This window comes from Dermacentor silvarum, chromosome 9 (genome assembly GCF_013339745.2).
Source record: "Dermacentor silvarum isolate Dsil-2018 chromosome 9, BIME_Dsil_1.4, whole genome shotgun sequence".
NCBI classification, from domain to species: domain Eukaryota; kingdom Metazoa; phylum Arthropoda; class Arachnida; order Ixodida; family Ixodidae; genus Dermacentor; species Dermacentor silvarum.
Genome location: NC_051162.1, coordinates 49825078 through 49847107, shown reverse-complemented (window position 1 = coordinate 49847107; position 22030 = coordinate 49825078). Strand labels below are relative to the sequence as shown.

Sequence of the window (22030 nt, the reverse complement as noted above, 5' to 3'; positions counted from 1 at the left end):
TAGAAATCTGTTTTCTCGAGGTGATGATTTGGGGGTATATAAATCGAAGATACTCTTATCAACTTGCTGAAAAGAATTGCCCGAACTTACACTGCCTCAAGGGGCGTATGGAGGGAACATGTTGGCAAGCTACAGACTTATCTGCTACTATTGCTACACCGCCGTACGAGACGTTAGCCTCATCGCGGTCTTTTCGAAAGATGGTGTATTGACGAAAGAAGTTTGTATTTGTAGGTTTCAGATGTGTCTCTTGAACACACAGCAACTTTGGATTATGTTTGTGTAGGAGTTCTCTTATATCGTCGAGGTTGTGAATAAGTCCTCTAACATTCTATTGTAGTATTTGTGTCTCCATAATGAAGAAAGTGCTTGTGCTGTGTGTTTAAGAGACGAATATTAGCTCACGGGGCCCTTTCCAGGCGCCGTGACGCAAGTTTTGTCGTTTTTGGAGCGGTCGAGAGAATCCCGCCGCTGCTTAGGTGCTGGCTGCGCCATCTGAATAGGTGTTATGTCCATCGCCTTTGAGAGCGCTGTGTTGGGCGTGAAGGCCTCGACACGTCGGACGAGACCTTTGGGGCCACCAACCCGGAGGTTGACGGGCCCCCCTTCACGGACGGCGAAGCAACGGCAGGTGCTTTCGCCGAGGGGGCTGGTGGCACAGCTGTAGCCACACTCTTTGTGGACCGGGCCGTTGCCGGAGTCTGCTGCGACGCTGCCCCCTTGCGCACCGCATCAGCGTACCTTGCCGTATGAAAAACAGAAACACGTTTTCGTGCTTCTTGGAACGATATATATCGTTTTCTTTGATTTTCTATGTAATTACTTCTTTTTCTTTTTCCAGGTTTCACAGGATCGGGAATATGCGGGGTGGTGACATTCGCAGTTCACACAGTGGGGTGTTCCAGAACAGTTTTCTGAAGTGTGGTCTTTGTCACCACATTTTGCGCAGGTGAGCTGACCTCGGCAGCTTTGCGAGCCATGGCCATACTTCTGACACTTAAAACATCGACGAGGGTTGGGAATGTAAGGTCTTCCACGGATTTTGGTATATAGCCTGTCTCAGGGGTTTCTGGTAGCACACTAGAGGCAAATGTAATGATCAGACGTTCTGTGCGAATTTCTTTGTTGTCTCGCCTGACTTTTATTCTTTTTACCTCAATGACGTTTTGGTCTTGCCAGCCTTCTAACAGTTCCGTTTCAGTTAGTTCTAAGAGGTCGGAGTCTGAAATCACGCCTCGGACTGTGTTGAGGGAATGCTGTGGGGTCACCGTTATAGGGATGTCTGCAAAGGTTGTGAGACTTGCGAGTTTCTCATGCTGCAGCTTGTCACGAACCTCAGGAGGAGACCGCCGCTTGCCATCTTGCTAGCTTTATAGCCTGGTCCAATGGTGTCCGTCAGGGATTTAGATACGAGGAAAGGTGATATTATTCTTACGGACTTCTCAGGTTTATCACTGTGGATAACGTGATATCGTGGAAACGATTCTTTGCGTGGAGTGAAAAAGTGCCAGGAGACTTCGGTGCGTGCGCGCTTTGTAGCGGTACGATCGGGTAGCAGAGAAAATGATGCTCTATGCATGCTGGATGTAGTTACTTCGGCAGCAATGGCAGCCACCTACCACGGAGCCCGACAAGGGGACGCTACAAGTATCACAGCAATAACTTGCCCACGCCAGCCGGTCACCGCTGCTATAACCCAATGCGCCATACTTAAGTTTGGATATACCGCACCAGGTTAACCCAAGCCGCCTGGGAGAAAGAGAAGAATTGGGAAGAAAGGAGATGACAGGACAGAAAGGTAAGCTGATAGGAAAGCAAGAGATTTAGGAGAGGGACAGGAAAAGGCGACCACCGATTTCCCCCGGGTTGGTCAGTCCGGGGGTGCCGTCTACGTGAAGCGAAGGCCAAAGATGTGTGTTGCCTCCGCTGGGGGGGGGGGGGCTATAAAGGTCCAAACACCCCGCTTCGGCTCAACCTCCAGGATCCCCTTTTCCCCGGACACAGCTAATCCACGTACGGGAGGTTAAACGCGGAAGGGGCCAACCCTCATGTGCTCGGGTCCGTGGTGTCGCAACACACCCAACGCATGCTGACGCAGACGCCCCTGCGGGGATACACAGCTTTCAGTCAAAGACAGTATCCAAGCAATTCGTACAGCCCTGGCATCAAAATGGCAACAAGAATGGAGATCCTGCATAAAGAACAAGTCACATATAACCAAACCCCTGCTTTGCGAGTGGCAATCGTGCAGTCACCAGCAACGGTTCAGTGAGGTGATCTTATATCGACTCCGCATAGGGCACACACATCTGTCACAAAATTTTTTACTTCGGAAATAAAATCCGCCAACTTGCGATAAGTGTCATGAACCTCTTAGAGTAATGCACATTGTGATGACATGCCCACATACAGAAACACAGCGACAGAAACTGTTACAGAATCTGTATAACTTACACTTACCCTTACACCCCGCCTCATTATTGGGAGATGATCCGCTAGTGCCATTCACTGACTTGTTCGACTTTTTTAGATGAAGCCAGTGTTTTACACAGAATATAAAATAACGGAACTTTCGCTGCTTTATATTTTGATTTCTTAATACATTGTGGCTGGCGCAGCGTGGCCTTTGTCGCTTTTGCGCCCCCCCCCCTTCCCCCCAATAAACTTGAATAAACTATCTAGAGAGCGTTCCACGTTAATCATCCCAGGAGCTTAAGCTCTCATACACTCCCACAATGGCAAAATGTTAAATAAAAACATGCAAGCGTGTAATATACACCACACGCGCATTGTAAAAAAAAAAAGAATCAGTAGCCAGGATGAAAGAAATTTGAAAACCAGGCACACACCTGCACAGAAAACAGCAGTATTATACAGGGTGCACAAAGATTTAAAGATATGCAAATGTCACATAGCTGGACAGAACCATAGTAATGTTGTTGCTGTCCCTTGGAGATACTCAGATTACTTTTTACATTCCGCCTAATTATATAAGTAGTCTTAATTCAACTTCTCAAATATTATAATTGGAATCAAAATGTCAATGATAAGATTGTAGAGCAACATGAAAGACTCCCGATACAGCTTTCTACTGCTCAATACGCGCTACGTAGAAGTGTTTTTCCGAACGCGAAAGAAGCCCCCAATACACGCAAAGTGCCTCGAGCGGCCAGTCGCGCGGCGATCTTGCGTGTATTTCTCGCTCGTGTTTCTTTCTCGCTCGGAAAACACTTTTATGTGGCACGTTTGAGAAACAGAAAGCTGTATCGGGAGTTTTCCATGTTGCTGTACACTTTTCTCGTTCACACTTTTTATCCAATTATAGCGTTAGAAAAGTTGATTAATCTATTATGAAAATAATTATGTAAATAGATGGAATGCAAAAACAATTATCTGAGTATCTCCAAGTGACGGCAGACAACATTACCTTAGTTCTGTCCAGCTACGTGGCATTTGCATATTTTTAAATCTTGGTGCATGATAGTTGAGCTGCTTTGGCACACAGGAGGTTCTCTCTTCCGCAGCGGCTTTCGAGGTTTATTTCACCGTGTGGGGTTCTTTGCACAGTTCAGAAATAAGGTGGGAACCCTTTTATTGAGCTCCGCGTAATGTGCCATCAAAATCGTATCCTCTGAAAAATGGTTGGCGCAGATGTGGTCGGTAGGCATTAGAGTTCGGTCTGCACTCAGATTTGCACGGCGCCACTGCTCTAGACGACCGCGGTCGGACGGCGCTTTGAATAAAGGCACACGCCCCGCACAAGTCCGGTATCCAGAATTGCGGTTCGGAACGAAGCACTTTCTAGCCATTTCAAACGCCCCTCAGAAGGCCGCTGCCACCTTTGTCGAAGGCCCGTGGCGACAATAGCCAAGCACAAGCTCATAAAACACACGTGAACAAAAAGCGTGCCTTCAAAACAGCGCGGCCGCACATGCAAGCAGGAAGACGAAGCAGCGGCAGCACGCGCCTTGCCGCCGAGGCTGGGACCGCATTCAGCAGCGCCCTCTACGACGGCGCCAACCGAGCTGTAACCGAGCCCACGGCCGGGCTCGACTGGCGCGCGCGCTCGCTTCTCACGGCCGGGCTCGACTGGCGCGCGCGCTCGCTTCTTACGGCCTTCGCATCGGGGCTAGTTCATGCCTATCGCCGCTGCTTGGAGGGGGGCGCTGCGACCCCACCCTCTTGCTCAGCTGCTCCCAGCCGATCTGTGCAGGCGCGCAACGCTGGAAGATTGGGTCGAGCGCGCTTCTTACCTCACCGTGCATTCAAGAACAAGTCGCCTAATTGTAGAGGACTCGTAAATGGTTCATCTAGGCTTCTTATAAATGGATGCAGTGTAACTGTATTAATACATCAAGCTTCTTTAAATTCACTGGGGATGCATGCGCCGGGAGAACAGCTCTCCGCCATCAAATGCATTTTGAGGAAAGAAAATGAATATGTATTGCTCGTATGGCACTTACAATGGTTGCCATACTTTCAGGCGAAAGCTCTTGCGGGCACAGTAGCTCACAAATGTGTCTTATTCACAATTACAATATGAAGGGTTTCCTTGGCGGCTTGTGTACATATAGGCCGAAGGCTTGTTGTTTTCTTCAGTCAGTTGGTTTGACTGATTTACAAGGAGTATTCTCAGAAACTTCTCGGTAATTAGGTTTGCGGATCGTATCGCATGACTGTCGTCAACACCTTCAGGGCAGCTCAAGATGGGAGCGCGTTGTAAATAGGGCTGCACTGCTCTTTCGAGTACTTCTAGTTCATTCCTGCGTGGCAGGTGTTCGGAGGCTTTATCGAAAAAAAAAACGCTATTATTTATTTATTTTTATTTTATCAATACTGCAATCACCATGCGGTGATTTTAGCAGGGTGGTACAAGCATAACGAATACATTGTTATGTACAGAAAATGCACACGGTAATAAAGAAAACTGTTATTTGAATAAATACAAAGCGTACAGGTTGGGCACACGCAACGTTACTCTAAAGAAGTAAAACACTGTCACTGCAAACATGGCACAAACAAAATAATGTCACTGTAAACATGATAAAAAAGAAGTTAATGTTGGCGCAGAGACGACGTCATTTTTTAGCTGGTTCCAGTCCACTACTGTGCGCGTAAAAAAAGAATACTTAAAAGAGTTGCTGCGTGAGGAAAAAGGAGTTATAGTGAAATTATGTATTTGCCGAGTAGCGCATCCGGAGGAGAAGGCTATGATCTTTGTTATGTCCATCTTATAATTCCCCTTTATTAGTTGATGCTATCTTGTCCAAATATCTTGTCCAAAAGCGCTAGAAACTCCGGCTTGAAACTCATTGCTTGAGAACTGGTGAAAAGAAACACCGGGTGTTTTCCCGGAACGCGACTTGCAATACGGAAGACAGCAATACACCATCACACAGCAGTTATATACCGATCTGCAATGAACGGCGCCAAGTCTTGGCTGTGGCCGCGCGTACTAAAGGCATTGTACGACCGTCTTCAGGATGGATGGATGGATGGATGGATGAAGAACTTTATTAGTGTCCTTCTGGGCGCGGAGCCCACAAATTACTTCATACTGAACGACACTGACAGAGCACCGAATAAAATGCGCGGGAAAACGATCGTGCGAGCGCGAAGGCAAGCGCATGTACGCAGAGCAGGGTCAGGGTCGCAGCGCCCCTACCGCCGACGGGTGGCGCAACGTGCTGAGAAACTCTCCCATTGTTTCCCCGACGGGTGAGACGGCCGTAAGAAGCGAGCGCGCGCTCCAGTCGAGCCCGGCCGTGCCGAGCCGAACATAATCTGGACGCGAGCGGGCAGCGCTTTCGCGTGCGTTGTGGGGAGAGTATCAGCACCTCTTTTGCTTATGCTTACACCGTGCTGCCAACACCGACACTTTCTCCACTTGCCCCGTCTAGCCTCTGCAAGCAAAATTTCTACCCTGCGTTCTCTCATATACCGGAGCTGGAGGATCGCGTGACACATACGTCACGGGCCCCGCCATCTTTTCTTTAGTTTTTTTTAATTATATTACCATACAGTTCGTGGCTTATCCCCCACAGTGGGTTTGTGCCATTAGATAAGGCATCATCATCAACAGCAGCCGCACGCCGAGAGCATGCCCGTCAGGCCCTACTTGGACGCTGCTCGGACGCTGACCGCCTTTTCTCTGGTTCCTGGATCAGTGAACGTGACCATGTCCTAAGTCGGTGTGGTCAAGTATCGGGCGGCGGTATTATACTGTTTGTTTGGAGTTTTCGTTTTTATTTTGAGTTTTATATCGTTTCTTTTTTCACCTTCTAGTTTAGTGTGTTGCGAGCCAGTCAGACTAACCTGATGTCTCTCTCTTCTCCCGGTCAAGGGCATTCCCCTTGGCTAGCTTCTCTCCCGGCTCGAGAGTGGCCGATAGACAAATTTTTAAGCAGTGGCAACAGGATTGTCCCTGTGGCTCTAGTACCTACCAATGGGGGATCAATTCAAATGAAAAACCCGAAAGCCATTCAAGTGGAGCTTCGAAAGGCCACCACCCACTTCCAGAAGATCACCGAGGTCCGTCAATTTGGTCGCGGTGGTATTCTGTGCTGCTCATCAGACCAGGAATGTGTTCAAGAACTTCTCAACTGTTCCGAATTTGCATCAAATCCGGTGAGCCCGCTTATTCCAGCACACCTTGCTTGCTCGAAAGGCTTAGTTCGCGGTGTCGACGCGAGCCTGGACCCATCAGAGGTATTAGACTTATTTTCAGTTGCTGGTGCTGTTTCTGTATACCGATGCAGCCGAATTATCGAGAACAAGAAGTCGCCTACGGAATCGGTCATTGTTACGTTCGCGGGAACAGCCCGTCCATCTGAAATTAAGGCATGGCCCCTAATATACAAAGTAGAGCCACTAACTCCACGACCACTACAGTGCTCGAAATGTTGGCGTTACGGGCACAGCATAAAAGGCTGCAGGTCTGTCACTCGATGCCGACTATGTGGAGAAAATCACGACAGCACAGACTGTAAATCTCAGGAGGAAAAATGTTGTCTGTGTCACGAAGCTCACGCGGCCGACTATTCGAACTGCACGGCGAAGGAGCAAGAATTGAGAATTCTTGAAGTGGTGGAACGCAGGCGATGCTCACGTAGAGAAGCGTTTATTGAGGTTCAAGGAAGAACCCAGGGCTATGCAGGTGTAACAGCTCGTCAACCCGCTGCCTTAGATATTTCTGTATCCAAGGCCATAGCAGAGGCAGTAGAGAAGGCTACAGAAAAGGCCATGGAACGACTTGCAACAACTATTTTTGAGTCCTTGGCACAAATGCTGTCTAGTCAGCTGGCGCAGCTCATTAACACCACCTCTACCCAGGTTCAAGCATGCCAAGTTCCAAATATTCTAAATCTAGGTCCAAACCAAACATCGTCACCCAACCCAGTACCTAACTCTCCTTGCGCAGGACCTTCTACTCGTGTAGAGACGGAACCAGCACCCCTAACAGATGATTATGAAGAATTTCAGGATGTAGACATGGAACTTAAGAGTATGAAACGCACCAGATCTCCTCCCCCCAAAATTTCCCCTAAGTCAAAACCTAAAAAATTTGTAAAAGAGAATCTTTCCAAGAAAGACTTCTTGAAAGATAGCATTTTAGAGCAGGCGGTCTCCGCCACCGTTCTATCTTCACCATAGGCTCTCTAAAAATCTTACAGTGGAATTGCCGTTCGATTGCTTCTGCTGCTACAGATTTATCATATATTTCTTCTGAATTTTCCCCAGACATAATTGTATTACAAGAAACCTGGCTCTCAAATGATCAAAAGTTTTTCCTGAAAAATTTATCGATTATTTCGTTTGGATCGCCCTTCTAGAGGTGGTGGCATTGCTTTCTTGATTTTAACAAAATTTAGTCACAAGGCCACGATATCGTATCAATGTATGTCTGCTGAATGTGAAATTTTAGCATTAGACATAACACTTCCAGACTGCTCCCCTTTTTCCCTAGTTAATTTATATTTCCCGGCAGGAGTGCAGGATACCCGATGCCTAGACATCGCATTAGCTTCGTGCAAAAAAGACATAATACTCGCTGGTGACTTCAATTCTCATCACGTGTCTTGGGGGTTTAAAACTGACTTGGGTGGAAAACGCCTGTGGGAATGGACTCTTGACAATAACCTTTCTTGTCGAAATTCAAAAGTTGTTACGTTTGTTCGCGGCCATTCTCAATCAGCTCTAGATCTTACTTTTTCCAGCTCATCTTTAACTATATCCTCGTGGAAAACTATAGACTGTGCAACCAACAGCGACCACCTTCCTATTATATTTGAGATTGATTTCCCTGTGATTCCCCTCAGCAGTAAACATATCACATTTGTAAATTATGACAAACTTCAAAAGGAGTTGAAGTCTACGATGCTCTCCCGTATGAATATGCAAAAGGATATTAGGGCTATGAGTCTATGTGCAGTTTTAAAACGTTCCTTAAAGAGTGCAGCTTTTAATTTAAACTCCGCCACAGGTAAATCTTTTAGCCCCTGGTGGAATTCAGAATGCACGCGGGCTCACCGAAAACGGAAAGCTGCTTGGAAGAAACTTCTCTGTAATCAATGTCCGAAAAATTGGAGTGATTACCAATTCGTTGCTGCATCTTTCAAGCGTACGATAGCTAAAGCCAAACATGAGTATGACGAGAATAAATCAACTTATCTCTCTAATTCTAAAAACAAGAAAGCCCTTTTTAGATTTTTACGCTCACGAAAGATGATTCCGGTTCCAGCAAATATTGACTCTTTCGTCCTCTCGCCACGCGAATTGTCCGAATTATTGGAAAATATTGGAAAGGGCCTAGAAGATAGGTTTTCTTCAATAGTTCCACCATACCAATTGAAATCACTACCGCTAGAAGAATTTAAGGAAGTTACGTTTCAAGAATTGGCGGCTGTTGTTCGCTCTCTGCCTTCTTCAGCACCAGGACCAGATGGAGTTACCACAGCTGTGATAAAAATTCTGTATGAATTGTCTCCGCACGAAATTTTGAATATGGTAAATTATTCTTTAAAAAATGCCTGGATACCCTCAGAATGGAAAATTGCTAAGGTAATTCCGATACTCAAAAAACATGGAGGTGGATATTATTTAGATAATATTAGACCAATTTCTCTCACATCCAACTTGGTTAAACTAATAGAAAGAATTTTGAATAGCCGCATGACGACATACATAGCTGAAAACTCAATACTTAGCCCCAGTCAAATTGGCTTTATATCAGGGTGCTCGATATGGTGTGCGCACATAGATCTAGAGAGTCGAGTACTACTTGCACGTCGTAGGCGAGAATATTCAGCATTTGTGACTTTAGATCTAGCTAAAGCTTATGATTCAGTGGAACATGGACTTCTGATAAAGCAGCTAGAGATGTACAGGTTTCCGAAATACATCACGGCGTGGATTGCAGAATTTTTAAGGGAAAGAGAATTTTATTGTTTTCAAAGCGGATGTTCATCGTCAAGGTATAGACAGAAACGCGGAGTACCACAAGGATCAGTGTTATCTCCTGTTTTATTTAATATATTTTTAAGCTCCATCCCTTCGCTCCATGACATTCATGTATACGTTTATGCCGATGACATCGCTTTTTTCGCGTCCAATGATGATCTAAATGCACTGTATCAATCGTTACAAAATTACTTATGCATGCTTGAAACCTGGATTGCTAACATACATATGTCTCTGAACGTTAGAAAAAGTGCTCTTCTTGTCTTTCCTTTAGATGTTCCCATTAATATTTCATTGGTGTATCGTCAAGAGTTCATTCCCCAAGTGAATTGCCTTAAATACCTGGGAATCACGTATGATGGGTCACTAAACTGGAGAAGCCACATTGAAAGAGTTGCGTCTAAGGCAACTCGTGCCGTGGGATGGCTACGTAAGATCAGTCATCAACGATATGGGCTGCGAAGGCATACATTATGATATATAAAATGTATGTCCGACCGATCATGGAATTTGGAAGTGTCTTGTTTTCTGGTAGCCCAGCTTACAAAATTCAACCTCTGATAATATTAGAAAGGGAAGCTCTGCGATTGTGCCTTGGACTCCCTAAGTTTGTTGCCAACACCGTGCTGTATATGGAAGCACGAATGCCAAGCTTAAAAAGCAGATTGAGGATGCTTACAGTCCAAACGTATTTAAGAATTTACGAATCTCCTCAAAGAAGACCTATGTATATTTTTATTAACGAACCAAGTTTATTCTTTAATAGTCATTGGTCGCGATTACACACCCCTCAGATCGTATTCGTACAGGCACTGCTATCACCATTGAATGTACAAATTCAACACATTCAACCAACAAGTCAATCAAAAAGAAGCCTCCAGATAGAATTTGACGATATTTTCCCCTCAAATGCAAAACTAATGCCATACCAATATTTAAATGATCAGTTACAAGTTACCTCTCTCACCTGGAAACAAACAATATCATAGCCACTGATGCTTCACAGTCCGAAGAGAAGGCTGGCGTAGGCATTTTCTCTCCTTCTCTTAATTGGTCCTTCTCTATTCGTCTTCCAGATTACACACCTATTTTCATAGCAGAATTATTGGCCATTGTCCTAGCGCTACGTAAACTCCCTGCAAATCAATCAACAGCTGTCGTAGTTACAGATTCTCTATCGGTATGTGTGTCGCTTTCCACGGAAACGAATGCAGCTCTCCTTAGCTTGTTTCACAATTTAGTCCCTAAAAGTTTACAAAAAATTAACTTGCTGTGGGTTCCTGGACACCGCGGTTTATATCTAAACGAAATGGCCGATTTATTAGCAAGAACGTCTCTAAGTGGGCCTTTGATCCCTGTTTTACCGGATACTTCTTACGTCACTGCATCGAGATACAGAAAATTTTGTTTGCAAAATGATTTAAGCAACTTACCGCTGAAACCATCTACAGACTTTCAGCATCTAGGTTTTTGCTGGAATAAACAGTGGTGCACTTCTCGGCAGTTGGAAGTTACTTACACCAGACTACGCTGTCGCATCCCGCAATTGAATTTTTATTTACATAGAGCTGGTCTCACGATGTCCCCTCTATGTCACAACTGTAAGGAAATTGAATCAATAGAACATTACTTTTTATCATGCAGACGCTATTCACGCCACAGAAAATTATTACTGGAAGCTCCACTTTACAAAATTGGATTAGGTTTAAACATACCAGTATTGTTATCATTGGGGCTTCAGCACTAGGCTATAGTCACAGAGACGTGTGTTGCGCAGTATTTAATTTCTTAACTGAAACAAAACGATTACCCTGCTAATTATTGTATTTGTATTCTACACATCAGATGCATTCATATCACCTAAATTGATTTCTCCAAATTGTTTTGTTAATATTACCTCCCTCTGATTGTAACAATTCTTCACTTTCACCTTTTTCAGTCAGTCTGACTGCTCGCTCGCGTGCTAATCTGGTTAGTGCGACATCTGTCTTTTTTGTCTTTTACTTGGCATTTCTTGTTTTCTTGTTTTAAAATATGAATTTTCTTTAGCATTCCCACTGCCGCCCGATTCTTGGCCTATCCCCCTTAGTGGGTGCGAGCCATAACGGAGGTGCATCATCATCATCATCATCAGCTGCATAAAAGAACCGCCACAACCTAGTCTGCGACAGATTCAACTTCTATAAACATACCCGCGAGCAGAACGTCAAGGTTTCTTGCCAGGCATGCAGCTTCTCAGCCAGGAAATCCAAACTCCCGCTGTATCGCCAGCTTCCGATACACAGGGTGGCTCTACGGCCAATCGGATGGCGGTCAAGCAAACCACGAATACCACCGTGCTGGTGGTGGCCACAGTCCTCGGCGCCGTGTTTGCCACTTTACTGCTGTGTCTCGTGGTGCTCGCTGCTCTTGGCCGGTCCGCCGTGAGCCGCTCTTCCGAGAACGTGAGCGCCTTCTGCTGCCCCGACGAGGCACGCGCCGTGCTTCAAGGTCTCAACGCCAGCATCGACCCCTGCGAAGACTTCTACGGGTACGTCTGCTCAACAGTCGACGCCGGCACCAGCGTCGACCTCTCGCCGACCATCCGGGTTGCCATAAAGCGATGGCGTCTCGAACTGGCCGCTATGGAGGCCGGCACAACAGCCGTCGGCCGCATGCTCGCCTCTCTCAAGAAGCACTTTATGGTAAGGGACGAGCTTTTCGAGGAAGAGATCGCCGATTTCGCGGCTGCCATCGTAAGCACGGGACTCGCGAACCGAAGAATGAACGGGTCGAGCATGGTCCGCTTCTTCGCTGAGCTGAGCCTCAGATACGGCCTGCCAGGGGTTCTTTCGTTCTCTGTCTCCAAACTTAGCACCGCTCTCTTGATTGAAAGAAACGCTGACTGTTTTTTGGATGACGACCACAGCTTTGTCGCACCCGGCCTACACACGGTTAATGCGGCAATAAACGCATCCATCACTGTCGATGAGCTCGCGCAGCTTGAAAAAAATTTGCCCATATCCCCACGCGTTGATGTTCCGAAGGCCCTCTCTCAAGGACTTGGAATATCTCCTTTCTCTGCGCTGTCCGAACGTGATTGGGTTGCGATAGTGGACGACGTCATCCGCCCGGCATACCCAAACCTGACGGTCGTCGCCACGCGACAGGAGGAGGTAGTAAGCGGCGTCTTGAGCTTCCTAGTGGAGGAGTCTCGCCAACCTACGGCGGTCGCCTACGCAATAGTGTGCACGGCTGTGAAGAGTCTTGACAAGATCCACAATGGCGAGGCTGGCGTGCGCATTTCCTGCAAGGTGCTCGGCATCTGTGAAATCGACGACAGACTCGTGATGGACGCGGTGCGCAGTAAACGTATGGACAACCACATCCGGGCCACGTTCGCCAACACCCGCATCAACGTCATCCAGCGTGCTAAGGGGCATCCCATGTTCGACGGCACGTCTGAGCAAGAACTCGCTGGCGAAATGGGCAAGCTGAAGCTGATACTTCCGGAAGAAACAATCGCCGCGGATCTTCCCTTTCCAAACCTGTCGAAGACATTCGCCCACAACTTGCTCGCCACCCGGTCTTACGTCTTCGACGTCAGGAGAGCCAAAGTGGCGCAAAAAATACCGAGCACCGAGAGCCTCTTATTACCATCCCTAGTTAGGAACGGTGATGTCATCTACGTTCCAACAAACATGTACGCCCTGCTCGATCACGAAGCTCACAGGACCGTTGATATAGACACTCCTGTCCTGGGAATGGAAATGGCCTATGAAATGTGGTCCTTTCTCCTGGAGAGGCCCTGGTCTCCAAAGACACGCGAAAACATCGACATACGCCGGGAGTGCTTCACGCAAAGATACCTCAATGGATCCGACAATAGGAAGTCCCAGGATACAGCCACTGCTGCCTTAGCAGTGGCGTCGGCGATCGATGCCGCTGCAACGGCGCAGTGGAGCACCATTGCAATTGTGAACGATACGAAGATGTCTGCTGGGCGCCTCGTGTACATTACATGGGTACGCGAGAGGTGCGCCAGCATCCCGGAAATGATGTTGCGTTTGGACGTGAACATAGTGCTGAGGAATTCGCCTGTGTTTGTAAACACATTCGAGTGCTCTACGAGCTCGCCTATGGCTCAGCAAATATGTTGCATTGAAACCTGCTAAAGAGGCAGTGCTCGACTAGGTGCTGCAAGGTCTATCCGAGTGTCATAAATTGTATCATAAATGTTGTCAATTTCATTACTAAAAATATAACGCGCTGTCGTTTAACGAACTCTTTCAATAATAGTGATTGACAAATGGGTGCACTAAAGTCTATGCGGCCGCCATGAAATAGTCTCAGAAATGTTGAGAATGACGTTTTTAATATATATATATATATATATATATATATACACCGCTCTGTCGTTTAATGAGCTAAATATTACTAGCCATTAAAAAAAATTGTCGCAGTTTCATCCAAAAGGCCAAGCATCAATTGCGATAGCAAATTAGTAGAGAGCTATACGGAGTAAGGATAGTAGTTTTATCAGCTGTATAAACTTGGACATGCAGCAGCACCAGCGACGCGCAGAACTGTTGTCGACGCCGTCGGCATTTTGCCCGCGTTCGCACCGCACGTGCGCGGCGTTGGTGACTGTTGCCGGTGCCTCTGGGGGCGGCTAGGAGTTTTGGACGAGATCAGAACGGGACACTCGTCGAGCTTCGTCGGAAATCTTGCCCACATTCTCGTCTCGCAACGCTTTTATATAAATACGCATTCGGTGCCGTAGCTAAACGTCGCCTCCCCAACCTCCCACCCGCCCCCCGCGGCATTTCGCGCGACGGAATAAGTCACGCTTGCTCACTATATATGGTGATTGTAATGGAGGAAAGAGACTCAGCCCTTCAAGGAGAACGGCGCAGAACGCGCGTTTGCGCTCCGACGTGCGTTCACTCCCCGTGAAAGCGCGCGTCCCTCGCGACCTTTCATTCGCACATACAGCGTCCGGATCGCGGCGACGATTTCATCGCCGTTGACGTCATACGCAACCTCACGGCGACGGCGACAGCATAAATCCGCTTTGGAGTGTCCATATAATTGCTATCGCAATAAAATGCCCAATGTCTTCTAGGGCGCCATTCGCGACTAAAACTAAATGTTCGCCCCATAGCGGCCACGACGACAAACCGCCGATCTAGGTTCCGCCTCAGGTCCTCACATTACAGCGTGCGCTGCGACATTGCCCTGTAGTTCTCAAATCGTCATGATGCCGCCGCCCACATTCCAGAAAAGAAATAAGTACGGATGTCCAAAGAATTTTGTTCTGCACCATTATGCGTGTCATCGCAGTGGGAAGACAGCAATGTAAGATTTAATCGTTTCGCAAGAAGCAGACGACACGCATCGAAGACCGACTGGATAAGAATCTTAGGCATTGAGGAAAGGTGACGGATACTATGCTGGTTTTTTCGAAACACTTCACTCGGGAAGACTTAATTAGCGAATATGCGTTAATTATTTGAACATGTGTTTCGATTTCTCATGCTACTAATGTCCACCCCATCGAATAATCCAGGTCAATGATAATTATGCTACCTGCCACAGACGATTTCTAAAAATTGCGCAAAACTGAAAAACGAACACCCTGTATATTTCAATATTGTCGCGTTGTCCTGACGGCGTCTAAGGCCTCATTCACACAGCCGTCAAACGCTCCTTCACGTCACCGTCACGGCATCCGTTTTCGTCAGGCGAGAGGGTTTCCGAGTCGTTTTCCCCTCAAAAACGGCTCGCCGGCGACGCAGAGCGGTGCTCTACGTTTCCGTCACCAGCACGGTGACGGAAACCCTCTCGGAAACCCTCTCCCCTGACGAAAACGGATGCCGTGACGGTGACGTGACGGAGCGTTTGACGGCTGTGTGAATGAGGCCTAACACAGAAGCAAAAACTGTGACTCACGAAATTACCATTTCATTGGGCGAACCTGTGCCTAGGAAACACAATCAGCAGTCAAGCACAACGATAGCGCCAAGCACAGTCGGCAAGCGTATAAAGACTGATCTGCGAGTGAAGCACCTCGGCTTCAACACATGACTCGTCGACAGTTCCAGGGTAATCGATGGTGCCAGCGTGCCTTCCAGCAACTTCTACACACATCGTGTCACGAATGCAGTCTGATTATACAAGGTTTGGCGAGAACATAAACAACAGATAGAATCAACGATAACATTCGATTAAGTTCCACATCACGCAGGCGCGTCTTGCGCTCAGCGATAACTAAGTTGCAAGCGGGTGAAATGCAGTCCCCAAGAAAACGATTAATAAGTACACGTATCAATTCCCCCTCTCAACAAGTATCGTCCCGATGTTGCCAACACGATAGCGAAAACAAAACCACCCGTAGTAAAGGGAAAAGAAATTACTGACGACTACGACACTGTCTAGTGCGAAACTTAAGCGCAGCTGTATACGTGTTTTCATTTCGCGATATATTGGCTGGCGCGGACAATGTCTCGTGCAGCACGTTGTAAACGGAGCGAAGTGTGGCGCGACTGCTTTGCTAATCGGGGGATCGCGAGAGGCAACGTGTGGGTCACGCGCGGGCCCTATTCGCAGCAGCAGCCGCATACAGACCTCCGCTCATGCAGCGCTTTGTTTCCATATATGGTATCGGTGGACGCGCTCGCCGCATGCCTTATCGATTGCGTCATCGGTGAACAGACAACGCGCGCTACTCTGGCGACGTCTCGTAGCGATCGCCGCCGCCGCAGAACACGTCTTGCTCGGCACTACGATTTTCTTCTCACGCTTTCACCATACCCTCCTCGGCTTAACGCCTCATGGTTCCGCTGCACCCTCCTTCTCCGCTTTCCTCCTCCCGCTCTCATCACTAATGCCGTATTTCACCCCCCGCTGCGCTTCGCGTTTGCTCTTTCATCGTTCGCTGTGTTTATTCGCTCGGTTACGCCGAGGGCCGCCGACGTTCAACGGTGGAACGGTTGCCCAAGGGCTGCGCTCTAAAAACAACCAAGCAACACAGAAACAGAGTTTCAAAGTTTGTCAGCGGGCGTAGAAAAGCTTAAGACACACCACGTGGACGACTTCAAGCCGTGCGCGGCGCCGCTGTGATTTCTTAATGCCGTCTGGCACGACCTCATAGTCTAGGGCCCCAATACGTTGGATGATCTTGTAGGGTCCGAAATAGCGTCGCAGAAGTTCCTCGCTGAATCCTCGTCGGCGTATCGGGGTCCCAACCCAAACACGGTCACCATGCTGGTATTCCACGCAGCGTCGTCGAACACTGTAGTGTCGGCGTTCCGTCCTATGCTGAGGCCCGGATTCAGAAATGCTCCTAACCACTACAAGCAAAACAAAGCAAAAGCAACGTGTGGGTGGCAAAGGGACCCACACGGCTAAGAGGGAGAGCTCACGCTGTGTGTCTGGACTCGGCGGACCACGGCGGCAGTGAGGGGGAAAACGTTTGTACTCAAAAAGTAACAGGCACCCGGCAAAATTCAGCGCGGGCTGTCCACCCCCTCCTGCACGTCCGGTGCAGTGGGATGTGCCATAGGTAAGCAGAACTGGGCCTGGTCTGCCGAGAGCAGTGGAGGGCGGTCTGTCTTCGGCTGGGCTGCCCGAAACTGCAAGTGGCAGCACTGTTAGTGCTGCTGCGTCAGGAGATCGGGAAGGTTGCATGGTATCGTGGCTGCGCCCGAACAATTGGGTCAGCTTCACCCATGGGGAATCGGAAGAGGCAAGGCAGAAGATGAGCAGCTGACCCGACTCGTTGAACTTGCTATGCTTCATCTTGGACAGGTGCGTTATGAAAGAAGTGCCGAATACAGAAGTACCAGCGGAGGAGTATTACGCTTCGGCTCCTGCCGTTAAAATTGGGCAACTCGACTCTGAGCCGGAATACCAGCCGACAGACCTCCTCAGCAGGCATGATCAAACCACTAGTCTTTTTCTTCCTTCGTGAAATAAGTTTTTACCGGCATGGAAAATACACACACACACGCACGAAACAAAACACAGGCCAAAAAAGAAAGAAAACTGTCAGATGCTGCCAGAGTTGCTAGAATGAGTTTGCTTTCCTGCCATGTGCATCATTTTCGCAATATTTTTACGTCATTAACCAAAGAAATGGAATTTATGCCCTGGTATAGAAACAGAAATGCAATTCCAACAGCGCCGGCCGTTTACTTTGGCAGTTCCTCTACAAAACGTCACCACTACAAAATTAGCGGTTGGACCACATGCAATGTGTACTATAAGGAATTAATCAATGGCAGTATAATTTGCTGTAGCGGCTATAAGATATGCGTCACAAGTTTTACGTAATCAACACATGACCGGATAATGTAAAAAAAAGTTGCAGTGGCTTAGCTCGGCTATGCCAGGATATACGTAGCGTTAGCAAAGGTTCAGCTGATTATTCTTAGCTTTCCTGGCTGCCTAGTTGTCAACGATTAGCTTGATTGTCATGCTTACTGGTGTTCCAATGACACACACGCGGTATACGTATTATGTGGCACATGTATTCATTCCTCCTACGCTCAACCGCTAATTGCCAGGCAACTACTTCGGGATCCGATGAGTCAAGCTTCCCCGTTCTTCTGCGCTGTTGAGCAGCATTTGCGCTCTCCTTCTCCATGGCTATACCACACTGGCAAACGCCAGTCAGAAGCGCAGCGGCTCCAGCGCAGTGTCAGACGGCGACTGCACAGCGAGCGAACGCGCGCCGGCGCCAGTGCGTCTACCACGGCTACGACGTCACTCCTCTGGAATGCGCAGACCGGCGACGGTGAGTCGCGCGCGGCGGCGGCGGAGTGCGCGAGAGGTGCCGGCTCCGGTGGCTCCGGTGATGCGCACGCCGTGTGACATCACTGATCCTTGCGCATGCGCAGCACGGCTCTTGATGTGCCACGCGAAACGGGCTTGGCTAGGCCAGTGTAGCTAACGCTACAAAAATAGTCTATTCCTGTGCACATTGCTCAGATATGTGGCTACTTCCCCCAACTCTCCCAATGCCGCATTGCTTTGCTTCCAGGAGCACAGGCAACCGATTTCCCTTTTTACGCAGAACTACTGGTGCCACTAGGTGGTTATGCAAAAACCTTATGCCTGTTGTGAATGCAGGTATTCAAGCTACCATTGCAAGGCAGCTGCAGGAGCTTGTGTTCAAGCAACTAGCTGTAGAGCATGTATAGGGTGTACATCATGCATTATGGCCTGTGTGACCTAGCACATAAAATCGGTAGAGTGTACTGTGCATTCCAGTTGCTGCCGTTCTCTGTCCTGGACATAGAGTAAAGATGCATGAAGAAGTTTGTTTTTGTCGTGAACCATTTATTAGTTTTTTTTTTTCAAAAACGCTGTGAAACTTTTATCAACACTGTTACTTCCAGAGTTCGTGATGAACCGTGACCTAAGCCAGGCAGAAAATGAGTTTGCTGAGGCTACAACACAGCAGAGCTCGCCAGCACCTCCTCTAAGCAGTGGTGGACTGCCTGCAGAAACGGCAACCTCAAGGCCGTCGTGCAGCCAAAACAGAGAAGAAGCTTTCGTGGACCAAGGTTCAGGAGCTCAGCCAGTTGTCCGCCGTCGCCAAGGTGGCCGTCTTGCCGCTGTCGACACAGCATTGTCGACGGAGCTGGAGGCTCGCCTTCGTGCTGTAAACGACGAGAGAAATCAAAAACGTACTGAGCACGAGGCAAGAATGAAAATAATAGAAGGCGAACATGCTTTGAAAAAGCAGCAATATGCCGACGAACGGCGCAAACGGCGTACACTGCACAGAATGAAGGTGCGTGTTTTAAAAGCTAAAGAGAGGGTCCATAACCTCAAGCAAGCAATTTTAACAACGCAGCTTGAACTCCTCAGGCCAGGAGGCATTACTGAACGTGACCTCGTACCGCAAGATTAATAAATAAAGCAATTTTCCTCAGAGGAGGCGGCAATATTAAACCTGGCCACATGCCACATAAATGAATTAAGTCAATTTCATTTATCCTAAAGAATCGTCCCTGTCTGATACACAAACACTACTCCACTTTTAATTGCGCAGCATCATTAATTGCAGTTTTACCTCTACACAATGTCCATATCGCTGTCATCTTCACTTTGGGCACTTTGAAGCAACGCTGGATAAGGTGCCTTCGATGTAGGGTGCACAGAGGTGAGTCAGGTTCGTGCAATTCCACACCTGCATCTTTAGGCTCTGGTTCATCGCCAATAGGGATGGGATCCCGCAAAGTGCAAGCAATCTTGTCCGCTCAATGGAATTCCTCGTTCTAATGTGACTCCTGTTGTACCTGCCAGGAACATAGCAAAATAATCACTTCGTGCTTATTTTACATTGCTTAAGCAGAATTCTTTCTTCCTAACCTTTTCTCTGCAGTTGTTCGAGAGTTCCTCAGTGGAGTCATCAAACAGGGCGAGCATGCGTAACCTTGATCACCAAGGAGGATGCCAGTTACTGCCTTCTGCTCATACATGACACTTACTCTGCTGTTAGCAAAAAATCGACTGTCGTGGACAGAGCCAGGCCAGCTTGCCACGACGTCAAAAAAACTGAAGCTCTGGCCCCGAGACCACCTGTAAAAGCAAAACAATGATCTCAGACAGTGGCACATGGGCTGACGTAGTGCATGTGTACAGATGCCATGTACAGTTGTCCACACACTTGTCAACACCGCTCGAAATGGCTGGACTTCCTCTGCATTTATGCCATTTACCGCCTGCCTGCTGGGCTGGACAAATATTTTTGAGGCAAGGTTACACAGCCATGGCCACAAATGTGCACGCCCTCTAGATAAATATGTCGTCGACATATATAAATTTGAAATGCGACAACTTAACTGTGCTTTCACTTTACAACCTTTCGTTTGCCCTCTGTCTGCCTGACCGTGTGCGTGTGTACTTCTGTGCACAAGGTACAGTGTCAGCATCTGCGTGGTGCATGTACGGAAACGAAGATAAACGCGAATTGCGCTGCAGTCATTTCTAGCACGTTTCGGGAAAAAAGGGCCACTCACCTGCACATTTATGGAGAAGACCCCTTTTCTGTTTCGGAAGACTTCTGCGTCGTCTCCACCGGGGCTTTCAATGGGTATATGAGTACAATCTATGCATCCAGTAACCCCGGGGAATTCCTCCAATGGCATAGAACCTAGTCATGACTGACCTCGCTTCATTGGCGTTTGGTAGCCGAACGTACTTGGGATACAGACGTAGGCATATCACTTGCGTCACCTCCCAAATGCATCGGCGTACAGAGGGCTGGGAAACACACACAAGGTCACCTACAACAGTTTGCATGGCACCCGTTCCCTAAAAACGCAGTGCGATAAGGGCCTTCAACAGAGCAGGTAGCGGCGCTCCTCTGTTGTCAGTGTTGCAATGCAGTTGCAGCTCTGCCAGTATGGCTGTAACAGCTCGCTTGGAAAAACGATACCGGGCCAGAAACTCCCCTTCGTTGTAGTATTCCAGTGGATTCTGCCTGTCAATCAGATGCCGCATTAGAGTCAACGGCGGAGGCTTCTACGCAGTCCCGTAAAGAAGTTCATTTTCCCGTCGAAGAAACCTTGCATAGCTTTCGAAGCTATCGTCTTCGGATAAATATCGCAAGGTCGTCATTCTCGCCGCTCGCTTTTCACAGAATCAGAAAAGAAATGGCACAAAGCGCAGTCTGCGGAACCAAACCGGACGTCAATACACGGCGGCTGGCTGCCGCGGCGTTGGCTGCGCACGGCACCTATCCAAGCCCAGCGTACCGCGTGCAATGTCCTGCGGAGAAGCATGCGTTCAGGTAGAGGAGCGCGGTTAGGAAGCATGAAGGTAGCTTGCCGGCTCCCTAAGCGCGAGGAAGCACCAAGGAGGCCCTAACTTAGTGCCACTTAGTAAGGGGCGTTCCAGAATTGACGCCAGGTCGCCTTACAGCCTGTAAGACGTCCTTAGTAAGGAAAGAAGTGTTTCAGAATCCGGGCCTGACTCTTGATCCGCAAGCGGCAAGTTGTCGTGCCTCCTGAGCGCGGTGTAGATAAGCGGCGACGTTGAGAGTTTCTTCGTCGGTAACGTGTGGCAGCATGATGTCGAGAGTCGTCGTCGGGTTTCTTCCGTAAACCAACTTGAATGGCGGGGCCTGCGTTGTTTCTTGGACCACCGTGCTGTACGCGAAGGTTACGTTGGTAAGGACGGCATCCCACGCCTTGTGCTCGACGTCGACGTACTAATGCTAGCATGTCGGCGAGGGTCTTGTTCTGCCACTCCGTAAGACCAATCATCGGCGGATGGTAGGCAGCAACGGTACATACTTGAACCTTAATATGTATCAGCTCGAGGTGACCACGCTCATAAAGTACGAGAAATATTTTGCCACGCAGAACTATTCAGGATGACTTTCTTTCTAGAACAATACGGGAGTAGAATAGGCAACCATCGACAGTGGTTGATGTATTATTGAATGATACATTTTATGCCTTGTTGGATTGATTCGACATTATGCTTCTTTTTTCTCTGCATGCGAGTAGTGTGTGTTATTCTTTGATCATTATGCTTACTTTTTGTACCATATTGTCTATTTCTAAGTCATGAAAAA

The 22030-nt window shown here is 48.0% G+C and overlaps 1 long non-coding RNA gene across 1 annotated transcript; it reads right to left on the bottom strand.

The window, feature by feature from the left end:
* Window positions 1–18793: 18793 nt before the first annotated feature.
* Window positions 18794–19980, bottom strand: LOC119465232 (uncharacterized). The gene is made up of 3 exons (XR_005194785.2): window positions 19819–19980; window positions 19520–19745; window positions 18794–19103 (listed from the first exon to the last, which is right to left on the bottom strand). It is a non-coding gene; the product is annotated as an uncharacterized LOC119465232 (long non-coding RNA).
* Window positions 19981–22030: the final 2050 nt, after the last annotated feature.